This window comes from Grammomys surdaster, unplaced genomic scaffold (genome assembly GCF_004785775.1).
Source record: "Grammomys surdaster isolate TR1022 unplaced genomic scaffold, NIH_TR_1.0 126091, whole genome shotgun sequence".
Lineage (NCBI taxonomy): Eukaryota > Metazoa > Chordata > Mammalia > Rodentia > Muridae > Grammomys > Grammomys surdaster.
Genome location: NW_021620899.1, coordinates 1,077,180 through 1,103,809, shown reverse-complemented (window position 1 = coordinate 1,103,809; position 26,630 = coordinate 1,077,180). Strand labels below are relative to the sequence as shown.

The window sequence follows — 26,630 nt, the reverse complement described above, 5'->3', positions numbered from 1 at the left end:
AACGTCCAACGGCCTCAACCGCCCCGCGGCGCTCTGCGGGGCGCTCACGGCCGAGCCCGCGTCGAGCCCATGGCCGCCGCCGCCGCCCCGGGCATCGCGCTGACAGGGCACTCGCCGGCTTCCCGCGGCTCCTCAGCCCTCGCGGGGGTCGCCCGCACGACAGGACCCGGCGGTCACGGGTACCGCCGGGACTCTGGCCTCTGAGGAGAGAAAGGGGCCTCGAGGCGCCTCGCGCTGCGCGTAGCCCGCGCCACCGCAAACGCCGCCGCCGCCGCCACCTCGACCCGCTTCTCACTCGGAATGGCAACTAATCCAGTGTCGGCGCCCCGCCTCCGGCCCCGCCTCTGGGCGTTCCGGACCCGGCTCCTGCGGACGCGAGCACCCTGATTGGCAGTGCCCTCCTACTCCATGATTGCAAGGATTGGTTGTGCAGTCGGAGTGAGAGAAGGTTCGGCCAATTACAGTACCAAGTTTCCGCTCTGGGGGCGGAGCATGTTAGTTGATGAGAGAGGAGGGCCTCGGGCGGAGAGGAGGGACTTAAGAGTTGACAGCCTTTGAGGTGAGGGTCAGGCTAGAAAAGTGGGTCCATACGTGCCCTGCGCGTGCTACGACGCCCAAAGACACGCGAGCGCTGCGAGAAGCAAGTTGCAAAGGCTCCACCCTCCAGTGCACTCTACAACCTGAGGCTGAGGACGCTGAAGCCAAACTAACTTTCAAACACACCTGCATCCGGTGAGATGTTTTACTTAAAGTTGAATAAAGGATCCCTAAGCCTTTTAATCTTAGAAATGTCTTTAAGCCTCTTAGTCGCCTTGTGAATCAAAACAACTTCAGGAGTAGTGCATGGATGCTAGTTTGAACAAAATGCACCTGCCATTACAGCCTGTCTTAACGTCTGTAGTTACAGGGTGGAGTGGAAAACATCAAATTCTGAGTTGTAGATGTCAACAAGAAAATTTACACCATCGAATCATCAGATTTATTAATGGAGGGCACCTAGTTTACTACCCAGGAGCAGATGGTCTCTTAGGAGAGATAAATACCAGGCATAATGTAACAATTCATTGTGGTCATTTCCTGTGTGGTAGGGGTAGGGGGTTATTCTTCTGCAAGGAAAATGAGAAGTGCATAGATTTTAGATGGGCAAAAGAAAGTATATAAAACCCTAATCAGGAATAATTACAGCTCTACATCAGATACCTCCTATTAATTCACATGAGATTTAAAAAAATGATTTTACAAAATAAAGAAGTGGGGTGTCAGATTAGTGTACTCCTGGTGTCTACCCACATTGAGAGGCTTTCTGATTCCAGGTACTAGCTGGTCAGTTTCACTCAGAGGAGCCACCTTTCTCTGCTTCCTTGTGTGGCCAGATACCCCACCCCTCAAAAAAAAAAAAACAGTAAATTTTTTTAGAAAAAATATTGATGACGCCTAATCAAAATACAAAAAAAAATAGCATCTAGTACTCTATCCTACTACGTTAGTCAGTCATAGTTCCACACTTTATCACGTATGAAAATAATAGCTAATACTTACTAAACATTCACCACGTGCCAGCCACTGTTCTAAGGACATTATTATGTGTTAACTCATTCATCCTTCACATAATCCACAAGGTATGCCTGTTATTATCCTCACTGTTTTCCCATCTGGGGCACAAAGACACTAATTGTCTTGTCTGAGATTACTCAGCTAAGTGGAAGCTGAGAGCTAAGACCAGAGAGAACAAGGCAAAAGTCTGAAGAAGCCCTGTGCCTTAGTACCTCCAAGCAAAAGACGTATATTCTGGGCAGATAATGATCAAGAGACTTTATGATAGCTCACAGATATCCAAAAGAGTTTTTATAAATGAAAAGCACCTCCCTTTTCTTACTTTCTAGAACAACATATATTTTCATTATATATAGAACAAAATGACTTTAAAATTTGACCTAATTTGTCTATTGAATTAGTTTTTCCATCTAAAGATTAATGGTTTCAGATTAAGTTATATAACCTTTTGTGAATAAAAACAATAAATGGCTTTGTTTGGTGGGGTTTTTTTTTTGAAATAGCAAGAATAAGATAACAAATGTATACTAAAAATGTATAAAGTTTGTAAACTACTAGCAAATGTCTAAAGTTGGTGATTTGATTACAGCATAGCTTCATTATAGAAATGTCATCTCTGGTCACTTCCATCTGAGTGTAGAACAACCTCAACACATTGGATTATGATGATTCTAAAGTCATAGTAAGCCATAGTTGGCAATGATCAGTAGCACTTCGTTTGGATCTAAAATAGTATAGCTGGCCATAATTTTAGGTTTTTTGTTCATTCAGATCTAACATAATGAATTTAAATTGTATCTAAAAATCTAAATGAGAGAATTTGTTTGGATTTTTTTTAAGTGCCATTTTGTTATGCATCTGGTGCTGGGAACTGAACCCAGAGCCTTGCATAGGCTGCTCAAAGTGCTGTGCCATTGAATTACATCTCCAGATACTATCTGATCTTACAATATTATTTTCAGTTTCTGGTAACTCATCATGAGTTATTTGAAATCCAGTCATTTTCTCTTCATTCAAGAAAACATGGTTCCCTCTAAAAACTTTATTCTCATGAAATAAGAAGCGATGGTCATATGTAAGAATTTAAATGAGCTACAATAAATCTAGCGCCTATCTTCAAATGCATGTTAGCTAAACGTGTGATGATTTATTCTTACTGAAGAGGGTAACAAAAGCCAAAAGAATAAAGAATCATTGAAAAAAGTAAATGTTAAACCCTGTAGTCACAGTATGGGTTGCTGGGTTTGAAGTCCATTGTTACACTATTGTAGCATAGACAGGCCCAGTGCAGTTTCCCATGTCTTTGAAGTTGAGTATAATGACCTCTGAACATTTCACATAAGGCCTAATGTTAGTTTATAAACCCATCACTACACTGCTCTGTCTTGAAAGAGTAAAAGCGCAAGTTGGCTGATGATTTTAGAAACACGTCTGTTGGCTCAGGGAGTAAAAGCAATTTGTCAAACCTGACCACATGAATGTAATTCCCCAGGACTCATAGGGATAGAAAGAGGAGCCAGCTTGCCTAAGTTATCTTCTGATCTACTCGAGTGTGCAAGCACACAGACATACACACATACGCACACGCAAAACACTCTATCCAAACTAAATGCATGTAATTAAAATTATAATAATGAACACCTCACTTCTCAGGCCTCATGTTTTGGATATTTATGGAACAACAATTTGCAAATCCCAGGCAGGACTGTCCATAGACTAACTTCAAACAGGAGAAAGCAGAAGTGTCCAACTACATGCAATTAACAATACGTGGACCATCATAGAGAGTGAACAAAATGAAAAATTGTGAAGCCTATAGAGTTACCAGTTCCATCTATTTGGTTCTTTCATCCATGACCTTCGGGCTTAGTATCTTCCACAGTTTGAATATGATTTTTCCTTTAAAAGTCTTGCTGAAATTTATCCCCAATGTCGGATATTAAGAATGGGGAAACTCAGAGCTGGGAAGATGGCCTAGCTCTTAAGAGCACTTGCTGCTTTTCCAGAGGACCTAGATTCAATTCCCAGCATCCACATGATGGCTCACAACTACCTGTAACCATCACCTGTAATTGGTTACCAGGTGTAAATGTAACTTTTATTCCCCGGGTAAACTGCCATCGCCAAGGCTTATTGCCCTAGTCTCCTAACTTAGGCCTAGCCGTGGAAGCTTCTAGTCTCCATACAATCTAATCTAGGCCTAGAATGTTTTCAGCTTCTGAGATCTGCTGCTGAATGAGCTGCTCCCCCTTTCTAGTTCTTTCTGAACTCTTGCTGTTTTGGCTCAAAACTCTTCTCTCCACACTAACCAATTCAAGTCAGTCTCTCTCTCTCTCTCTCTCTCTCTCTCTCTCTCTCTCTCTCTCTCTCTCTCTCTCTCTCTCTCTCCTATAGCAATCTGTTCTAATTTTCCACTCCTTCCCTGGCTCCTTCTGTATTTACCTGTGTTTAGCTTGTTCTTTCTTCAGCCTGTCTCTGTAAAACCTTCATTGTTTGGGACTAAAAGTGTATAGTAAGGACTAGTCATTATTCCAGTCAGAGAGATTAAAGGTGTCTGTTAATGGCTGAGCCACACCATAACACAATCTCAGGGTTCACAGTGCAATCAAATATCCTGCAACAATCACCCTATTCTGGCCTCTGAGGGCACCAGGAACACGCATGTGGTACAAATATACATGTAGGTAAAACATCTATACAAATAAAATAAACAATTTAATAGTTGTTTTGTTGTTGTTTCTTTGTTTGGGTGTGTTTTCTGTTTTGAAAGCACATAGAAACTTGAACCAGTGAGATAACTCCACAGATAAGGGAACTTGGGCATCAAGCCTGAAAGCTAGAGTTCCATCCTAGGAACCCACATGGAGAAAAATGGAGAACCAACTCCTAAAAGCTGTCTTCTGACCTCCTCGTGCACACCATGACACACACAGTAGGTACACACATGCACACGAGTAAACAAGAATGTAAGGGTGTGGAAATTGAAACTGACTGTTTGCTTCAGAGGTAAGCACATTAGGGTGGAGCTCTCATGATTCAATCTGGTGATCTTATAAGCCTTATAAGAAGAGGAAGAGAGACTAGACATACGTACACAAAAGCTTCCTGTCTCTTGCTCTGTGATGCTCTACATCACTGCCAGAGTTGCCAGGGACACTGCTAACAAAAAGACTCTCAGCAAGAGACACCCTCACTCTCACTGCCTCCATAGACTTTATACGTCCCATAGCCAGCTGAGCCAATTTACCAAATAATTGGCCTCAGGTACTTTGTTTCGGTAATGTAAAACAGACTAATGCAACACTGCAGACTAACCCCAATCTGAGTAGCATCCAGACTCTCCAGATTAACAATGAGGTCATGGCTGGGAGAGAACACTGAACAGATCTGCACTGATATTCACCTTAATCTGATTACATTCTCTTGTAGTGGATTCCTAATAACAACAACAAAGCCTTGCCTGGTTTTTGTTTGTTTGTTTGTTTGTTTTTATCCCTGGCAGATGCTTAAAGTAACATTCTCCATTGCTTTTGATAGCCTATCATATTGGGCATTGCCTTCCTTTAAAAACGCTCTTGCTCCACCCTTCCCGTGGCTATCAGTTTTTTGTTCACATATCTCCACCTTCCTGGTTACCTTCTTGAAAACTGGAAGCACCCTCTAGGCTTCTTCTTTGCTGTTGTAATTTCCTAATGCACCTATCACCATCCACCCCATTATCCCATATTTTTGTTGTGTCGACAATAAGAGTCTTGAAGATTTATCAAATTTACAGCTGCTAAGTCTCCCCAGTGCTCAGGTCATAAGAAATGACAATGAGTCACTGGCAATGTTGTTCAATGGTGAGGAGAAAGTGGCAACAGTTAGTCACTATTTGTCTCATAAACTAAAAATTGTACCTTGCAAGTGGTAGTTGAAACTTACAGGAAAAAAGAAAAGAGAACAGACTTGACAGAGAAAGGCAGCTGAGGAAGATTAGTTAATGTGTGACATCTGCTGACTGGTAGGTGACCCTATCTCGTTTTTATAATAGCTATTCCCAAGAGTCAGTAGAAGGGAACTGAAAAATATTTAACTCTGTAGCACAAACCATCACCTGTAAAATAGAAAAACTTCATTTTGTTTCTAAAAGAAATACAGAAGAAATAATAGAAACCAAATATCCTGTTTGTAACTGGTAATATGACAAAATTCACAAATATCCAATGATCCCTGGAGGAACCATGGGTTTTTTTTTCTTTTCTGTTTTCTTTTTAGCTTTTAATTTCAATAGCAACAGTGATTGCCAAGTGGGAAGTTAATGCCACACCCCAACGACATGCAGAAAACTAGACTTTTACCATTAAGCTAAGAAGACTATATTATAGAAAACTACACATTAAGATAACCCAAGGTGGGGCAAAAAAAGTCAATATTCCCTTCTACCCTGTAACATTGCTTTTGTTTAATTCCCAAACACACAGGGTCTGTAAGATATTAAAGCAATGGTAGTCCTATTAAAGAAATCTGTTTTATTATTTTTTCGATGAGAGTATATAAAGATTACCATGTGCCTCTAAATTAATTTCTTCATCTATCAATGAATTGTTTTTAATCACCAAAGTGAGTGTGTTGAAGGGTTGTTAAAATGCACTCAACATCTGGAGTGTTGGGTCCTCAGATAAGCACTTACTGCTCTTTCAGAGAATGTAGGTTGGAGTCCAGAACCCATATGACAGACTCACAACTGACTGGAAATCTAGGTCATGGGATCCAATGCCATCCTGTGTACTCCACGGGCACCAGGCATACATGCAGACAAATCATCATATACACGAAATGGTAAAAACAAAAATAAACACTCATCACTCAGCAGCAGTAATGAAGTTTCTTTATTATTTTAGACCTTTGAAGCATGTCTGCTCAGCACTCTATTGAAGAGGTCCATATTGATGTATCTAATAAGCATACAGGAAGTCTTAGTAGCAATAACACCACACCAAGCCATAGTAACTCTTCATGAGGTTACTTATTAAATATCTTTGAAGTGTCTGACCTCTATTCTACAAACTGCAGAGTATAGCCATTCTCACACTTTGGTAAATTGTGATCTATTTAAGATAAAAAAAAATACCCTCCCAGATAAAGAAAATAGAAATAAAGTATCATGGTAACCATGGGAGAGGAAAACACCCTCTTCTGGAAAACTTTTAAGACATGCATAAAAAGGGATGCATGGGACCTGCCTGAAGACTGCAGTGTTCCTTGGCTGATGGACAATGGAGGGTAACAATGGAGGGATGGACAATGGAGGGGGAGGCTCTAGCTTCGGAGGAAGATGTGCACTTTACTAAGTATGCCCTGAGAAACTGTTGGAGATTTTGAACAGGTGCAAAATCATGAGTGGAGTTATCCTTCAGAGAGATGAATGTAAGAATAATTTACATGCATTGGAGAGCAAGGCTAGAAGGCAATGTAGGGGGTGCTCAGGGCGGTCTGTTGTGAGTTCATTGGGCTACGTAGAGAGAGTGGCAGAGGGTATGGAGAAGGGTACAAAGATGCAAATGGCATTTCTTAGCTGGTGATACTGTCAGCCTTCAGAGAAGATCAGACAATTCTGAGGCTCCAAGTTTGGATGTCTGAGAAGATAGAGATGGGTTTAACAGGAGTATGCAGCCATACTGCATACTGCATTCTCCCCTCCCCTGCCTCCTTTTCCCACTTCTCTTTCTCTTTCTCCATCTTCTCCTTCTCTTCCTCCACTGCCATCACCACCACTTTCTCTTCCTTATTGCTACTGAACTTGAAAATGACAGCTATATGGATTTGGGAATTAACCATGTACACAGTATTGTATTTAAAGCCATCAGTGCAACTTAAGTTGGCAAAGCAGAGAAGCATAAACAAGGAAAAGAGAGTCAAGGAAAAAATTGAAAATTGTACATGGATGGGAAGAAAAGACTAAAGGGGGAGGAAACAGGGGGAAAGGGCAGAAAAAAGTATTCTTTACAAAGCTGAGAGTTTGTATTACAAATTAAGTTTAGTGTATGTTTTGTAAGGTAGCTAGCAAGTTAATGTCCTCCAAGAATCCTCTCCCAGCACAGGAAGTTTGGGCCTCGCTGCTATTTTTGTTCCCATTAATCTTGCCTCTCTGACTACAGTTGATTTGACTGATGTTCAATGAGTGATTAAAGCTGTGGCGATCATATTTTCTCTCCTGGGAATTTGCAACTACGAATTGAAAGATACCACTTTAAAGTATACACCCAAAACAACCAGTCACTTTGGTTTGGAGATACCTGCATGGGCATATTTTTGCTGCATTATTCATGCCATTCAGGTTATTGAATCAGCCTAAGTGCCTATCAATAGAAGAATGGATAAAGAAAATATGATGAATATACACAATGGGTTTTATTCAGCCATACAGAAGAAAGAAATTATGTCATCTCAAAGAAAATCAATGTAACTGGAGATAATCATGTTAAGTGAAATAAGCCAGACTTGCAGAGACAGGAACAGCATGGTTTTCTCTCATGTGGAATCTATGCAGGGGGAGAAGCACATGAAAATAAAAGGAAGACTAGACAGGCTGTGGAAGAGGAAGCAGGGGAGGGGCAGGTGGCCGGAAAGAGAAGATAGAGTAAAGGGGCAGGACAGATGACTTGGCTGTTAAGAGAACCAGTTGCTAGCCACTCACCACTGACCTGACCAGGATTGGCTGGTACAATACAGTAGTGAACTGACTACCCCAGCTTTTAGGAAACAGAGCTGTCCTACATATGAATGTTGACAGCATGGGAACAGCCTAGAAACAAGTAAAAGAGTAGAAACAAGTAAAAGAGAATCCAATGATATGTCTCAAGATTGTACTAAGTAGGGAGAGGGTGGAGAAGAAAAGGAGGAGAGAAGAGAGAGAGAACCTGCAGTTCTTGCAGAAGATCTAGGCTCAGTTTCTAGCACCTATATGGTAGCTTACAACCATACATAACTCCATTTTCAGGGGCTCTGAACCCCTCTCTTCTACAGACACCAGGCACACACATGGTGCACATACATACAGGTAGGTGAAACACTAATACATATAAGAGAAAAATGAATAAATCTAAAGAAGAATTTAAAGGCTAAGAGGGTCAATATGATAAAGTCCTATATGGGGGCATTACAGTGAAATCCCTCTGAACAATTAATATATGCTAATAAAAAGAAGCAAAAGGTTATCCTGTTAAAGACATAGGTTAGATAAACACAGAAATTTGTGAGTAGCATGAGCACTTTCTGTTATAGGTCCAAGGAAACAAAAGCAGAAAAGAGTAAAGTAACTCGTATAAAAAGAGAAATGAGACTGGCTGTTAGGAAAAGGAGACTCTCAGAGCTAATGATGACTGTGTCTTCCTCACTCCCTTCACTTCTGCCAAACCATCAGCATCCCGCCGCCTCCCTGTGGATGCAACTCCAGTATCTTTCTGCCATCCAATCTGCATTTACATCTGTTTCTTCCTCCTTCCCAAAGCCATCTCTTCTACTTGTACCTTTGTTTCTCTGTGTACCTTTCTTCTCTCATATTTTCTTACCTTCTTGCAAAGTTCATTTCTTCAGTTATCCTCCCTCTATCTACCACCAACTGTTTGATTACTCCCAATAATATATGCTAACATTACAACAACAAAAAGATTTTTCATGCTATTTCTTTCCATCATTATCTAGAATTGGATGATCCTCTAGCACCAATACATCTCCAGAGAGATGTCTATTCTTTGCTTCTGATTTCTTACCCAGTCTGGCTTCTACCCACTCCATATCACTGACAATCGCTAGAGAGTATCAAGAGATTCCATATTTCAGGGCACAGTGGATACCCATCAGTCCTGCTCTTACTCCCAACCATCAGCCATTTTCCACACAATTGGTCAACCTCAGCTTGTTGGAAGCATTCTTTATTGTTGAAATCTAGGACACTGCAGTTGCCTAGTCTGTCCTCTTCTCTAACCACCACTGCTTGGTGCCTTCAGGGATTCTTTCTTTTCTATGTAGTTGTGGAAATTGAACTGAAGTCTCTGCTTTCTTCTCTATTGCTCATCCCCTGTCAATCTCAGCTTTAAATACTGTAAAACGCTGGCACCTCTTAAATCTACTTCTCCAGGCCAGACATTTCCTCCAGGTTTAGTATTCATACATCAAATTACCTTCATGAGTATGAAGTCTTCATGAATGCTGTATCTAAATATGTTCACAATAGAAATAAATTCGTAATTCCCGTTTCCTACTTTCTCCCAACAACCCAACGACTTCCTGTCTTCATTTTCCCCTAATTTTCATAAAGAGCATTACTGTCTTTCCACTTATTAAAATTGGAAACTTGAACAATATTGATTTGTCACTCTCCCTCACTTGCCATCTCCAGCTCTCAGCTAAGCTTCTTTGTCCCACATACATACCTAACCCATCTACCTGTCTTCATCTCTTCTGCTGCTATGTTAATTTCAAGCATTGTCATCTCTTACCTAAGCGATTGTTACAGCTGTACAGCTGCACTTCCTTGTTGGTTTCTAGTTATCAATTATCAGTCAAGGTAACCTTGAAAGTATGTTGGACAATGCCTTCCAATAACTTTGCAATGAAATCAAAATTCTCTAACATAGTTTGTAAAGTACTTTTATTCACCAGATGTAATTATCATCTTGGAGGCATATTGCTGAATAAGCACACTCTTTCTAGTTCTTTCTGAACTCTGACTGGTTGGTTCAACTCAACTGTTCTGACTCCAATTGTGGGAAAAATAGGCCGCAGCAGAGGTCCCGGAGGCTTTCCACATGGCAGGTCCCACATACAGGAGAAAGGTCTGAGGTTCCAGAGGCTGGAGGCTTTGGCGCTGACAGACCCCAATGACACGAGAAAGCCCTTGGTTCCAAAAGGGTTTATTGTCATGGCGGATGATAAATGGATCTGGATGTACCTCCCTCCCCCCCCCCCCCCGAAACTCAGGGCAGACCTGAGTTAAATAGGGAGAGAGAAAGGGGAAGGTTCTGGAAAGAATGCTTAATTTGCTCCCCCTTTTGGCCTTCATTAGTATGTAAATCCCTAGTGCCTGAGGCCTGTAGTCACACCCTCTACCTGTGCACTTTGGGAGAGGCTGTAATGACCTACGTGACTGAACAATGTAGGTCTATGGAGACTAGACTGTATGTCAGGGCTCTGGGTTCTGGGGACGTGGCTGAATGCCTGCCGTTTCTCCCTTGGAGTCTCGGGGTTCCAGGCCCATGCCCAACCATGAACCAGGATACCCTTATGCAGTCCCACATCCAACTCCTTTCCAAGCTGATTGATTCAATCTGGCTTCTCTCAGCTCCTCACTGAATTATTCTGCTTGGCTTCAAACTAATTCTGGTAATTTGTTCTAATCTTCTGTCTCCTTCTTATTCTGTGTCTTCAACTACCTCTGCTGACCTACACTGAACTGCATGAACTCAAGAACAAACTCAACTCCAGTGCACTGCTCTCACTACAATGACTCCCAACTGACCCAACAAATGGAACTGTGTCCACTCTTTCTGCACTGTTCTTAAGTAGCTTTTATCTTAAGAGTTGGGTGTAGCCTATCTCTGGCTCATTCTGTCAAATCTTTCTCTGATTTGTCACTTTGTCTGCCTGTCAATTAGTTGGGGATTAAAAGTGTGCTCTACAGGACTCCAGCCAGATGGACTGAAGGTGTGTACTAAGAGCATTCTAACCAGATCATACAGGCCTAGAAGGTCTTTGGATGTGATCAGAACAGCCATGTTGCTGGATTAAAATTCTTCTACAATAGCTCAAAAAAGCCTGGCCTGTTTCTCCTTGTACCTCCCTCTCTGCCTGATCTTGCTATGCCTCGCCCCTCCCTGTGGGTTCCAGCCATCATGGCTTCCTGTCACTTCCTCTGAAAGGACTTAGCTGAGCCCTTACACAGGTATATTCTCACCCCACTCAAATCCTGAGGGCTTCCCTTACATTTTTAAGTCTCAAAAGTCAGATATTTAAAATGTCCTTTATGAGTCCTCATTTGTCACTAATAATTCATCATTAAGACACTTTGTTTCAAGTAAAGTTCTCATTACAAGTTATAAACTTGTAATGTATTTGTATTTCTCTACTTCCCCATGAGATTGTACTGTCCCCAGGTGCAGGGATCTTGTTCTTCCTATTCATTAACTGAACACTTACACAGTGACGAAAATACAGCAGGTGCCTAGTAATAACAGAAGGTAATTTTCCTGGTTGTTGATAGTTTCTCAGTTCCTTATAGTTATTTCTACAACTTTAAGGCACTTTCTGTGTGAGCTGCTCTATCAAGAGATCATATCCGTGAACCTTCTAGGTCTGTGTTGCTCAGCTGGAATACAGACACTCTTTTAATCCCAGGAGAAAGAGGCAAGCAGATATCTGACTTCAAGGCCAGCCTGGTATAGAGCAAGTTTCAAGTAAAGAAAAGCTTAGGTCCAGGCTTGGTGGTACAACACCTTTAATTCCAGCACTAAGGAGGCAAGAGTGGCAGATCTCTTGAGTTCTAGTTTGGTTGAGCCAGTGAGTTGAAAGGCAGTGCAGTAGAGTGGAGTTCATGGCAGTTCAGTTTTTGGAATTCAGGGACAGTTTATACAGGGACAGTTTTATAGATACAGGTTGAAGAGAGAACAAGTTAATACACAGGTGAAGACAGAATGAATCAGAGAAGGAAAAGGAGCCAGAGGATTAGAACAGATTGCTAGAGTTAATTTGAGGCCAAATAGAACAATTCAGTCAGAAGCCAAAAGAAGCCAGTTTTGATCAATCAGCTTGGAGAGGAGTTTGTGCCAGAACAGCTTGAGTTGAACCAGCCAGCCAGAGTTCAGAAAGAACAAGAATGGGTGAGGGTATTCAGCAGTAAGCACCTGAGACTACAATTATGTCAGATGAATAAAAGTTACGTTTACAGGCTCATTATTTCAGACATTTCAGTCTAAAGGCAGTGGGGTCTATTGCTTTGGCAGGAACCCAGCAGCACATCATGGTAAGCCAGGCATGCTTGGCTCATGGTAACCAGGAAGCAAAGAGAAACATAGATGGTCAGGAGACCAGATACATTTTCTGTATGATTGTGTACTCAGGAGACTTCCTTCATTAAGCACCACATGATCCCCTTTACTATCTCTGTAAAATGCCATCGTATTGGGATTCCTTATGAAATTAATCCATTCCTTAGCTTAGAGTCATCAGGATCCAGCCATTTCCCAAAAGCTATAAGTAGCCAAGCCCTCAGCACGTGAGCCCTTGGTGACAGGTCAGATTCAAACCATAACAGTAGGTTTCTCCTTTTACATCAAAAGGCCACTGTTTAACAAAGATTTTAAAAGGGTGAGGTGGTTGGCGGTGTCATATGATGTTGAACAGGCTCTGTGTTGACTTTTACTGGGGAAATGTGAGCCTCTGTCCCCCCCCCCACCCTCACCCACCAATAAGGTACCAAGCACAAACCAAAGAAATGATTCCACACAATTCTAGATCAGGGAACCAATAAATTTAATTGAAGTTACTTACAGGAGCATGGCTGAAAGATTATCTCCAGAAGGATGGGCATCTTATAAAAAGCCACCCACTAAAGCAAACTCTACTCCCACAGAGGAGCTGTTGGTGAATGTTTACTGCCTTGTGAGCCTTCCCTCCTCTGCACAAGGGAATGGCAACGGTCTCAGTCTTGTAAGGTTCCCATGGGGGCAGTCATAGCTGACCTGATTTTAAGGAGGCAATGCCACAAGTTTTAGCAAGCTCCCTCAGAGATTGTTATGATCAGGCAAATCTGGGAAACACTAGTTTGGAAATAAATGTTTTTCAAAGACACAAATAACTTTTTTCTTTTTTCATCCAGTTGCAGATAAACACTAAGATATGCCATTTGGTCATGAAAACTGCCAAAAGAAAGCTTCCAAAGTTCTACCTGGCTTACTACAAAATAATCTAAGGGTTCTGGCATTTCCTATAAGTGACATTTAACCATATGGTTTCAAATAAACTACAATGATATTGAAACTAGAAATCAGCCATATAAATACTTCATTAAATATTTTATTTCATGTGTATGGGTATTTTGATTGCATGTATGTCTGTATCACATGCATGCTTTGGGCACTCTGAAGACAACAGTGGGTATCTGTTCTCCTGGGACTGGAGTTACAAACAGTTGTAAGGCACCACATAGGTACTTGGAATTGAACAGGGATGTTCTGCCAGAACATCAGTGCTCTTAATTGCTAAGCAATCTCTTCAGCCCCAGAAGGACAGATGTATCTTAATTACCTAGAATTTCACTGAGGAACAGGTAAATGCGATGGACTCGCTAACAGTTATTATTTGTAATATGATAATGACCCAAATATTTTTAAAGGATGCTCTACTTCCATATTGTTACATACCAGATTAGCAAACTAAATACAATAAAATCCAGGGCCATCACTGGCCTCAATCATTCCTGAGAGCCTAAAACAAAATCTTTAGCACCCCAGTCGTAGTGGTGCTTAGAGTAGAACAAGTCTGTGAAAACCATTTTTTTTTCCTCCCTTCAGAAATAATGATTTGCCTCAGTGTGTGACCATTGTAGTCCAGTCACTTTCTGGGATGACAGAGCCACTGATCTTTCCCAGTTTTCCTCCATTGTAGCTTGTCTCAACCAACAGGTATAAATGAATGTTAAGTCAATATTAGCTGTTATTTCCCCAGGTGTGGGAAGTGAGGAAACCTGACCTCATGAGTAAACTCAGCCTTCCTGGCTGCATTTAAAATAAGACTGTTGTTAGTATACTATGTGTTGGGGGTAGGGAGAATAATTCTTTTCTTAATAAATCTTATGCCATTCCAACTTCTGTTAACTATGCTGGAATTAGTAATCAGAATGAATTTGCATGTATAGATTCCTTCCCAGCATTCTCATCTCCTGCCCTTCCTATTTCTTCCTAGTCCCAGCTGTGATATGTGCTTCAACCCCCTTTTTCTTACTGGTACTGCTTACTTATGGCCAGGGTTGAGTGGGGGAGTCAGGGTGGCTGAGTTTCCACACATACCATCTCTAACTGCTCGCCTTGGGTGGAGTAGTGTTCTAAATAAACTTTAGTTTTGCCACAGCACCATTACTCAACCAAGTATTTACAGAAGTGTCGCTTAATAATACAAAAATACACAAGGCCCTTAAAGTTATTACTGAATAAATAGGGTTGAGCTGCCTACTTTTCTTCCTCTCAGACCAACCTTACTACTCTTGTTCTTAGAAAACTCTTACAGGGGAACTTTGAAGAAAGTCAGAGTGCACGGGAATACAGAGCCAGCTATAAGTTGCCTAACCCCTTGAAAGGATTAGTCCTTTTGTTAATTTTCAAAGGAAGGTATGACTTCTTTCAACACTTCTCAGTCGTAGCTATTCATAGTATAGCCATGCATTAACTGTTTCCATAAATATCACACACATAGATGCTCAGTACTTAGCCACAGATGGAAACTGAAACTATTCAAACATACAAAGAAGTGACAACTCTCCAGAACTCCCCCTTCAGTCTCCTGGATCTTCTAGGAACCTCATGGGACTCTTTAAGCACCTTCAAATCTATGATGTTTTTATTACAAGTTTTATCACAAGTTAGACCATGAATACTATCTTCCTAATTCAGATGGGAAACAGACCTACAATCTTGGCTGAGGTCACAGTTAGCACATGGGAGAATGCGCGTGGCATAGAAACCAGGTCTCCCTGATCTAAACCAGTGCCTTTCCTTCTCTTAAACTGTCTATGTAGCAAGATGCAGGGAAGTGATCCTTAAGGGGTACAGGGACATGTGTTTCCCCCTTGGACTCTGATGACCTATAAGTTAATAACACATGGATAAGAGGACATGTACACAGAAAGAAATAAGCACAGCACAGAGCAGCAGTCATCACTGTCATGGTGGTCTATTGGAGTTAACAGGACCAAGGCTTCTGTTAAAAACCAAGTTCTTACTAGAGTCCAGTGGCCACACACTGCAACGTCCAAGATCCAGTGGAATCTCTCGCCATGTCTATCACCAGCCATATCGACTGTAATATATTCATCTAACTCAGTACCCCACAAATTTTGGAGGGTCTAAATGTTTCAAAAATTATAAACGCAGATTCTAGAAAGAGTCAAATGGATTAGTTCTCACCTTGGAGAAGCAGTTAAAAATGGACTTAACCTTCAGGTGTGTTTTAGCGCCATAGATATTGGTGTTTAAGGGTAGTTCATCACAGAATGATTGCACAGAAATGTTATAGACTTAAGAGAGACAGGATAATGGAAGGAAATAGCAAATGTTTAGCACCTGCATCTACCAGGGACATCAAGTATTATCATACACACACACACACACACACCAATACCAAAAACCAAACAAATAAAACAAACACCTCTTGCAATACAGAAACTGAGAAGAGAGAAGAGGGAAGTAAAGTCAAGGCCAAGGTCAAAGGTCAAAGGTCAAAGGTCAAAGTCCTTTATCTGGTATTGGTAATAAGGACTGTTTATCTTCCAAGCCTATGCTACCACACCTAGTCCCTGTAATATTGCATTGGGCAAGCCTGTGGAATCTTCTTCCCTCATTAAATGCAAAAAGTTTCTAGAGACAAGTACCTTAAGTAGTGATCTAGACCAGTCCTGAAACAGAAAAATGAGCTGAATTCCTATGAGACTAACTGCCTTAAGCCTTGTAGTTTTAGATTAACATTCAAACCAACACAGATGTAGTCCAAGTTTTTTTTTATTGAGCACACACTTTACTTATTTTAATCAACAGAGATTTGAGGCCTATAGCCTGAAGATTTAGACATTTCTATCCAACATTTTCTCCATCTACTTATATCTGAAATAAGAATTCAGTCCAATCAATTAGAACATAAAAAAACAATGGGGGTCTTCATTATGGCTAGATTTGTGTGGTAGAAATTTTAATGACTTATGCAAATGTTTATAATTTACCAAATGAATCAAAGCTCAGAAAACAAAACCAAGCTATTAAGTCTGTACCTATTTACATATGCATGTATGAAAACCACAGGGCAAGATGTAGACCAGAACTTTAACAGTGGTTGCTTATGGGTACTAGAATATCTGGGGACCTTTGTTCTACATTTTTGTAAACTGAACATGTCCTTGCATATATTGTTAGAATGCCTTGCATACAGCACAAGCACACACAGTGTTTCCTGCAAATGTCTTGAAATGTATAAATAGGATAATAATGTATTATGAATACAATTATAAAGGAAAGTTTATTAAATGGCATGGAGCCCATAGTTGGCAGCAAACGTGAACTCTTCCCACATTGCAAATGAAATTGGCTCCCATGTACTTTCTTATTATGCTAAAACGATCATACAAAACTGTCAGACTTCCTTTAACTTTTGCCTAAATCCCTGTATTCAGAATACACACAGAAAACAGAGGACAACGTACAGTACCTTTTACGAGAATTGAAATAATCATACCTAGCTCAGCAAGTTTGTTTGTTTGTTTGTTTGCTTTTTAAATCAAAAGTAAACCAAGATCTATAAGCCCTTAGCATAGTGTCTAGACCACCGTAAATATTCAGCGGGTGTTAGCTGTTTGGGGAATTGTGCTGTAACTGTTGAAGAATTCAACAGTATGAGAATGCTTCCTGATCCCAGAAGCCATCAGCCACCTTACTCCACATACTTCCTTTAAAATAGCCTCCAATTACTAAAGGCAGAGTCCAAAGGAATCTTTGACACATCATAATTATATAGCTCATTTCATCCTCCAAACTTATTGAGTAACAAAAGCAAGAAATTAAGCCAGGGCATAATTCAGTTTTTCTTCTTCTGACTCAGATTTGTAGGGACAACAACCAAGTTGAGATAAAAGAAAAATGTTAAGGTTAAGACTTTATCAGCAGTTTTGATTTAGAAATAGCCTTTAAAATTACTTTTTAAAACATTATCTAAACTTTTTCCATGAAAATATCATCGTCCATCTGAGGATACAGACTGGTTGAATGTGTTTTAATCATATATGTTTAGTTAAAAAAAAAGAAAGAAAAAGAAAAATATTTAGTCCCACATTTTAACTAAAGACTATGAATTAAGGTAAGTGTGGTTAATATCGATGTCATTTTACAGGATCTAGAATGTCCTAAGAGACAAACCTCTGGACATACGTGTGATGTAATTTCTAGACTGGATTAATTGAGGTAAAAAAAAAATCCATTGTATTTGTATCTCTACTCCATTGCTTGAAGACAAATGCAAAAAATGAGCTAAGAGTTAGTATTTCCCCTTCCTACTTCCTGACAGAGGATGTCATGTGACGAGTTCTTGCCCCCTAATCCTTCTTGGTCATGGTGGACCACTTCCTTAAAATGTGAGCCAAAAGAAACGAATGCTTCCTGCCTTTAGCTGCCTTCCTTTTCCTTTCTCTTCTTTTGAACACTATCTCATTGTGTAGCCCTGGCTGGACTGTAAGGCACTATGTAGACCAGGTTGTGCTTGAACTTACCTGCCTCTGCCTCCCAAGTGGTGAGGATGAAATTGTCTACCACCGTATCTGTCCCCTTAGTGGATTTGGTCATGTGTTTTGTCACAGAAACAATAAAAATAGCTCCTATGATTATCAACACATTTCAAGATTAGGAATAAAAGCCTCACTGCCACTTCCTTAAACTTGGATAATTTCTAACTGTACCCTAAACACTTTATACCCAGAGATAAGGATAGCTCCACCCCTCTTAGCTCATAGGAGCTTCTTTTGGCAGCTGATGGAAGCCATTACAGTGATCCACAACTGGCCAGAAGGCAAAGAATAAATGATCAGGGGTATGCACCCCAATCGTTACATGTACAACACAACCCCTAGACCTAAGGTTCAGGGAAAACGGGGGAAAGAGAAGAAAGACTGTAAGAGCCAGAGGACCAACGATGCCTGCTAGGAGACACTACCTTCTAGATGTGGCAAGGAAGCTGCACCCATGAATTCCCATGGTTGCCTAAATAAGACCGGCATAATGACATTACCAATTGACATGCCAGTGTGGACCTGGGAAATGTCACAAGGCCCCACTCCTAGATGAAGAGATATAGGCAATTACAGTGGCTTCTGAGAGAGGGAGAACCAGTTTTCTTTGTCACCTGATGGGTTATTCAATACCAAGTGATCAGCCCTACTATACACGTGTAAATGTAATCAGCACTAAATAGATTCAGTAAGTTTTACATACGTATAAATATAAGTCACATATATGTTTGTGTATATATACATATGTCTACATATATGTGTAAGTGCATGTAACAACGATAATTAAAGACGACGTTATGGATTTGAGAGAGAGTTGGAATGGGAGAAGGGCGGGTATAAATACAGTATTCCATTCCATACAGTTGATAAAATAGTTCCTCAAAAATGTAGGGTGGTTTTAAACATTTATGTTTATTTTTATTTATGGGTTTCCTCTGATTGTGAGCTGAAGACTTACTTAAAGGGAGGGGAAAAAAACAAAAAACAAAATGAAACAACGAAATGACTTGATAGGGAGTACTTCAGTTATTTGAAAAATAAGAATGTCTCCTGACCAATGGAACCATTTCAAATATGCAATTAGGAGTCAGGCAAGGCAGCACACACTTCAGTCCCAGCACACAGAAGACTGAGGCAGGGGATCATGAGGTTAAGGATCATGAGGGCTACAGAGTGAGGTTCCAGCTCAAGAATTAGAGGCTATACCTTGCCTGGCATCCCTACCCTTTCCTATCTCTTCTTCTCACCCACAGAAACTCTGCATTCCCCTCCAGGACCGATGTTAAGGAATGCTTTTGGAGATGAGATCCACCTTCCTGTGGTTCATGAGCCCTCTCCTTTCTCCTGGAAGAAGTCCTGGGTGATGGATGCCAGACCTTGCCCAGCCTCATCTAGCTCGTAGCTAACAGGTTGATTTTGTGCCCCAGGAGGCAAGATATTGAGGGAGGAAGGAGGAGAAGACTGGAGGTACCTCAGCATCTCAGCACCATTCAGGATGAAGATGGAGAAACAGATGCCAGCAGGTTCCTATATTTCTTGTATGTGCTCAGTATAATTAAAAAAAAAAGACTTTATCTAAATTTCAGATTTTAAATATGCCCCTTTATGTTCCTTTCTATTCCTATCATGTAACTTGACATGTTATTCTAAGCATGATATCATGTAACTTTACATGATATCATGTAAAGCAAGAAATTCTAGATGAAATTCAAAGGGGAAAGAATGAGAACCTATGAAAATTTATTCCCATATACTAGAACTAATTTATATAATTGTGTGGTGCTCGGTGTTTATAATCCGAGTACTATAGAACCCTTGTGGATAATGGGCTCTTGCTCCCTCCCTCTCTCCCGCTCCTCTTGTTCGAGGAAAGCTGTGAGATGCTACATTTGGAAAGCAGACAGTGGCAGCTAACAGGAGGGAGAATACTTAAAAGAGCATGGATTTCCATTTCAGAAGACCTGCCAGAGACAGACTTCTCAGGAAACAGAAAGAACACATTTGGCCCTGTGAGATTAAAGGAGGCTTCAGGAGGACTGGACTTTTGTGGAGAGACTTTCCCAGGCCGCACAAGAGCCCACCTTGATGATGACAGACAGAGCAGATGCTTGCCCTGATTTTCTTTGTTCGTCAGTAAAATCTGATAATTAAACTGGCTTAGCAAAAGACATACTATTCATAATTGGAATGATTCTGCATTTCCTAGGCCTGATGACTTTTTTAGAACCAGAGTAAGTGACTAAATGAAAACTTGAAGATCAAAGAAAAGGACCAGTCGTGCTTCTTGAGGGAAAGGTGTGTCTGACAGAATCTGTTGTCTCTGAGGACAGTAAAATAAAAAAACAGGAATCATATGGTACCTTTCTGATTCTACTCTAAGAAAGCAACGGAAGGCATGATAAAACAATCTCTATAGAAACATAAATGTCAAAATGTGAGCATATTTGCCTTTATCTCAGTCTAAAAATAAATAAATAAAATGTCAAAGAGTCCTGTTTTAAGTTGAACTTCTCTATACAGAGAATGAATATGTACTGAATACTGAAAAATCTGTTCACAGAATATGACTGAGTATTTTCTATGCAATGTGTAGGTGTTAAGCAAATTGCCACAGTTCATTTACTATAAGATACTGACTCACATTTTAGTATCTCTGAAAGATGGATAAAGTCTAAAATGAACAATGTGTTCAATTAACAGCATGGTTTTCTTCATTCCACTTTAACTGATGAGACAATCTGTAACAGTGACTTAGATTTGATAAAGCATCCTTTCAAATAAAGTAAGCAGCTGATGAGCTTTCCCAATGCACTTTAAACCCCAAACCTCTTTTTAGAGTCCTTAGGGCCTTCTAGACATCTTAACACTGGAGGGTTAACTACAGAGCCTCCTGGAAAACACTAAGGAATGAATGCTTCCAAGAAGATCTCCACCCAAGCTCTGTCAGGGGATATTGGGAGACACAATAGGCTGAAGTAACTTGCTGAACCTTTCAGTCTAGCTTTCTGATTCACTCACTAAGCTCCAGAAATCTGGGTCCAGTCAGTCTTGGTCCCTTCACACTGGACTAGGGATTTGTCCCTATGCTGGAATCCATGGATGATATCCTTTTTCCCCAAAAATGTTCAGAATAGTCCCAATGTATCCTAGTTTTGGTTGTAAAGAGGTATCTTACACTTTTGAAAGAACTAGAACCTTTAAGACTCATGTAAAGGAAATGAATTTCGTAAAACGTTTAGTTAACACCCCAACAATATAAGTTCTTCATTGAGTGAGTTAGAGAGCTAAGGGAACAAAGCAGAGTCTTAGTACACTGGTTTATATTTTCAATTTTTATTTATTTATTTGAAGAAGTGAGAAATGAACTCAGAACCTCTTGCATACTCGGCAAGAACTCTACCACTGTGTTACATACCCAACCCCAGTAATATATTGTTTTTCAAATGGTGAACATATATATGCATATATACATATACATTACATATGTATAAAACATTTAGATGCATTGGTGAACTTAGAAAGTTTATAATATCTATTACTTCTGCATGAAAATTATTAGAATTTTTTACTGTCTTTCTAAATTGTCACAATAAACATGCACTTACTATATTATATAATTACATTACATAATTACAAGAAAAAAGAACAGTAGGGTTTTTCTTTTTAAACAATTAAATAATGAGTATTATAAACCACAGCTGACATCTTTAAGGATGCAGTTGCTTCATTCTTTCTTCCTGAGAAGTTACAGGTACCATCCAGTGAAGCCAGAGTCCAATCACACTTAGCCAAATGTAAGACCGCAGGGGTCTACAAGCTGAGGCAGGATGAACTCCACATGTTTCTGTATTGTCACCAGATGTGGACGTATGCAATCTACCTGCTCCAGCCAGGCCACGATTTTGTTTAAGATGCTGGAGCTGAAGACTTTTATTTGAGTGTTGCTTATGCTTACACCTTAGAGCATAAGACCGATTTAGTAAGGCCCTCTTCTTTGTTTCACATGCCTTTGTTCCAGATTTAAAATACTGAAAAGCACTGGGTGAATGTAACTGAAACGCCCTTTTTTTGTTTGGCCAGCAGCATGAGTCTAGAACATTGTGCTTCCCTTACCACATATTGGGTATAAAATTACAGTTCTGCTTTGTATAGTATTCAAACATAAAAGTAGATAGTTTGTATATTATCCAAACATAAAAGTAGATAGTTTGTTTCCTCAAACCATGTTATTAGGAATTGTTGAACTACACCTCCATGCTTCCTCGTCTTAGGTGTATATACTGTCACTAGCTTTGCAGAGAAGGCAGACACCCTTAGGGTCTGAACTAGTATTCAAAGAGATATGCTCATTTTTAGTCCTGGCCAATAATATTACGTTACTGTTTAGAAAGAGATAGTGGGCTATGTCTTATAAATTTAATATACTCTTTCTGTCATCAAACAACAGCTAAATTATTCTATTGATAAACACCAGGGCTCATATCAAACCTGGCTTATATCTAGATCACTCCATTTTTTTTTCCCTCCAGTGAAGAGCCTGGAAAAGCATGCCAATCTCTGCATTTCAGGGACATTAACAACCAATATGCAGTTAGTTGCTCTTCACAAATTGTTCAGAAAACATCTCAGTGAGGGAACCAAAAGGACTCAAGGGGGAATTTATTGGCTATTTGTGAAAGTGATAACAAAACCTCTCTAAGCCTCCCTGGGAAGTAAAGCTAATCCCACCCTTCCATCACGGTATCAACAGTTAAATAGGATGGTGCAGTTAGGAACAGTTTGTAAGCCCATGGTGGTGTTATCATTATTGTTCAAACATCAACACTGAGCACAGTAAAGCAGGCCTCATTAAATCCAGCGCTTTAGATGTGGAAGAGGCGGTTGCAAAGGAAACAGAGTGCATACCATGGACACACCGGCGTTCCAAAACCACTCTGCTTGTGGTGGTACTACTCCTGGTCTTTGAGGTAAAGGGCTTGTTCTGCCTCACAGCAAAGAACTCCTCCTGCTCCTCCTGCCTTTTAGCAGAGGCATCAGATAAAGCTGATGACTGCCTGTTGGGCCTCCGGAAACAGGATTAGTAAGAGAAAAGATGCTAGCAATCTTCTGAGGGCATCCAGGGAGGCTTTTTTTTTTTTTCAACCAGACATTTCTGTGGGTAGCAAACTGATTTAAACAACTACCGAGAGTTATTAATGTGCCAAAACTAACGAGAGTTATCAATATGTCAGCAAAACAAAGGCTGGCCTGACAAAACACACATCAAGCGCTCCTGTCTCAAACACACACCGAACTCCCATGGGCTCAGCAAGTAAGGGAGTGGAAGGCAACTGCCCTGAGCAATGATACTCTGCGGGGCTCCTTCTACTACATCGGTCAACAGAGACAGCAAAGGGATTTTCATGAGCGGTTTGAGTGAAAAAGAAATGAGGCCAAATATTGAGAAACTGATGGACATTCACTGAAAAGCAACAAACATAATTTATAAGGCCGAGGGGACTACCTTCCAGAGGCGGATGAAAGAAGACAGTCTCTCAGCATGACCGCCAGGGGCTAACCATCTGGGACTGGCTCATTGGCCACAGCCAAGAGTACTTGAGGGGCATAAACAGCAAGGATGGAGAGAAGTTATTCAGTGTGGTCCAAGGGGACAGGAGGAGGAGTGAGAGAAATGAAAGTCAAAATGCAGATGATTAAGGTGGCAGAGCAGGTCACACGTCTTAATGGAGGGGTCTATTATTGACTGTGCAGCGCTGTCCCCTGGGGAGAGCCAGAGTCCCTTTCTCTTGCACTATTTGCAATTGGAAAATGCACTAAAAAGTAGCCAGGCCTACCTCGGAGGGCAAAACCACCATGTGCCCTCAGAGAATCACTGAGATGGCTTAATAGGCCTTTCCTATCTCAAATTACTGTGATGTAGCTGGTGTGTACAGGGACCTGAGTTGCCGGAATCATTTTTCCACCACCCGAGAGCTTCTTCTTTGTTATTGTAACGAGCCGGTGAAGAAATCATCACAGGTAATGGAAACAAAACCTGTGCTACAGAGAGAGGCCTACAGAGTCCTGATGCTTCCATGCAACAATGGGAATTGACTAGGATCAGTTTCATGTCCTGACGTGAGCCCAAAGAAACATGTCTACCAACTGAGACCAGGGACAGCATGTTCATACTGACCCAGATTTAAGACAAAGGGCAAGAGGCTTTATCACATTTGGATTTTGGCTCCAAAAGTTAAAAAAAAATAAAATCAAATAGATGGCTCTCTAATCTAGAATAAAGACTTATGGTCTGTCTTTTCAAAATTGCTTGGCCTTGAAAAACAGTGAAGAAGCAATTACTGTGTAGAAACTCGGGCACTAATGTGTTGAATGTGTGCATCTGACAGCTCTGTTTATACCCGCAGCTGTAAAGAGCAACTGACACATCCTAAAAGCTGTGGTGGCCCAGAAGGGCATAAGTGGGCACAGGGTTGAATCCACCTGGGATGATAGCTGCAACGGAAAGGAATGAGTACAGTGTGGTCAGATGGAACCTGGACCGGGAAGGCACCCACTGGTGTCATTGTGATGGCTACAAGGTGCACAGCTGTGACCATCACGGCCTCTCTCACCCAGAGAATGATGGAAGCAGGGTGGCGAACAAAAAAAGAAAAGGAAAGGAAAAAAGAAAAAAAGCAAGAGGCTAACAGGAGGGAGGGGCAGTGAGAGACGAAGCAAGAGAAGTTAGAGCGGGGGGGGGGGGGCAAGCCCACAGATGTCAGCACTTCACAGGTGTTGGGTATCTCACTTCCTGATAAAATCATGGTACTGTGGTAGGTACTAAGTGAAACTTGGTGTTCTAGAAGACTGAAGCTTCTACAAACAAATTGAGGGGTTGACCTACAGAAGACAGATATAGGTCAACCCTCATCCTGCTGCTCGAAGCAGCTGTGGCCCAGGCGAGACACCGCTGCCTGGCACACTGAGTTAAGCTGCTGCTGAAATCAACAGAAGCCATTTCCTGCCTCTTTGCCGGCTCCACTAGTCAGGTTAGGTCCAGTTTAGGTACAAGCTGAGCTGCTGGCTCGATAGAGTTCCTGGAACACTGTTGCGTGGCTTCTGCTGCTGCTGGCATGCCTGTTCCAATCTCATTCACCTGAAAGATCTGTTCCTGTCTATAAAAGGAGGCTTAAGATGCAGCAGTCCCTCATCACCCCACATGCTAGCACGAATTTGTAGAACCAGGGAGACTTCCATCTATTTTTACTTCAGAATAATGGTAGGGGAAAAGGGGGAGTCTACTCAAAGACTTATTTCCAGAGAGCACATAGCAAAAATTGTTAGGTGGCTGATTCGAGATTACCCAGAAAGCCCATGGTTAAGACAGGAGAATTGAGTGAGTAGGTCTGGGAATCAGGAAATTATGAAATCAGATCCAAAGACAGAACGTCACTGGCCCACACTAGGTTAATTAGCAGTTGGGGATCGCAGCTCAGCAGCAGCGCGTGTTCCTACAGGCTAGCTGATTCCTTGTCTGGCACTCCTCTAACAGGAGATTTGACCCAAGTTGGTACTAAGTTGATTAGATAAGGCTGAGAAGAAATACTTTCCGGTCACTTTCAAGAAAGAAATTCCACTTCTCTGAGGGATGTAGAAAGAAAGCATTCCAGCACCTGTGGCTGCTGGCCACCGTTTGGAATCATGAGAAAGAGCCCTTCTGGGCTTCTAACTACATAAGGTAATAGTTTTCAGGGCAGGAGAAACGGCTCAAGGGGTAAAGTGCTTGGCACATAGGCATGAGGATCTGGGTTCAGACCTCCGGCATTCATGTAAAGGTTACATAGCAGCATCTATCTGTAACTCAGGATTAGAGTGTGGGAGGCAAAGAGTCAGAACCTGTGGTCTTGCTGGCCAGGCATTCTGGCCAAGTGGTGAGTTCTAGGTTCAATAATGAACCCTGTCTAAAAAAAAAGAAAAAAGAAAAAAGAAAGAAAGAAAGAAAGAAAGAAAGAAAGAAAGAAAGGAAGGAAGGAAGGAAGGAAGGAAGGAAGAAAAAAAGGAAACCCTGCTTGCTATCTCTACATGTTCTTCCCCTCCACATTACCAGTTCATTTCCTTAGTGACTAGGTCAGCTTGATCGGCTGACTGGTGGCTCTAAATTTTATAGGAATCCGTCACCCTCATTTTTTTGTTTCTGGGGATTCTTTTTTTGTTTTTTGCCAGTTTCTATCAAACAATTGTCAATATTTCAGTATTTTTACTACTGATATAGGGTTGTTTGGTTTGTTTTATTTTTCTCTTTGTTTTGTGACAGGGTCTTTTTCTAAAACCCAGAGAGCACCAAACTTAAACTCACTGTGTAGTGAAGACTGACCTGAAAGGCAGGTAGCAATTCTCCTGCTTCAGACTTCCAAATGCTGGGACTATAAGTAAAGGTATAAATGCCCACTTCCAGTTTAAGAACTCTGACAATGCTTGTCTTTACATCTCTAAGACAGTTGTTTGTAGTTTTCTCTATATTCTTATTCAGAATAGAAAAAGGAATTCTAGTCTAGTCTAACAAAATCGACCTCAGTGT

General features: G+C 41.0%; 1 long non-coding RNA gene across 2 annotated transcripts; it reads left to right on the top strand.

The window, feature by feature from the left end:
* Positions 1-582: 582 nt before the first annotated feature.
* LOC114611321 lies at positions 583-20,560 on the top strand. 2 transcript variants are annotated; one of them, XR_003709820.1, is made up of 2 exons: positions 583-732; positions 19,348-20,560. It is a non-coding gene; the product is annotated as an uncharacterized LOC114611321 (long non-coding RNA). The 2 variants fall into 2 exon arrangements; XR_003709819.1 differs by having other exon boundaries at positions 19,327-20,560.
* The last annotated feature ends 6,070 nt before the right edge of the window (positions 20,561-26,630 follow it).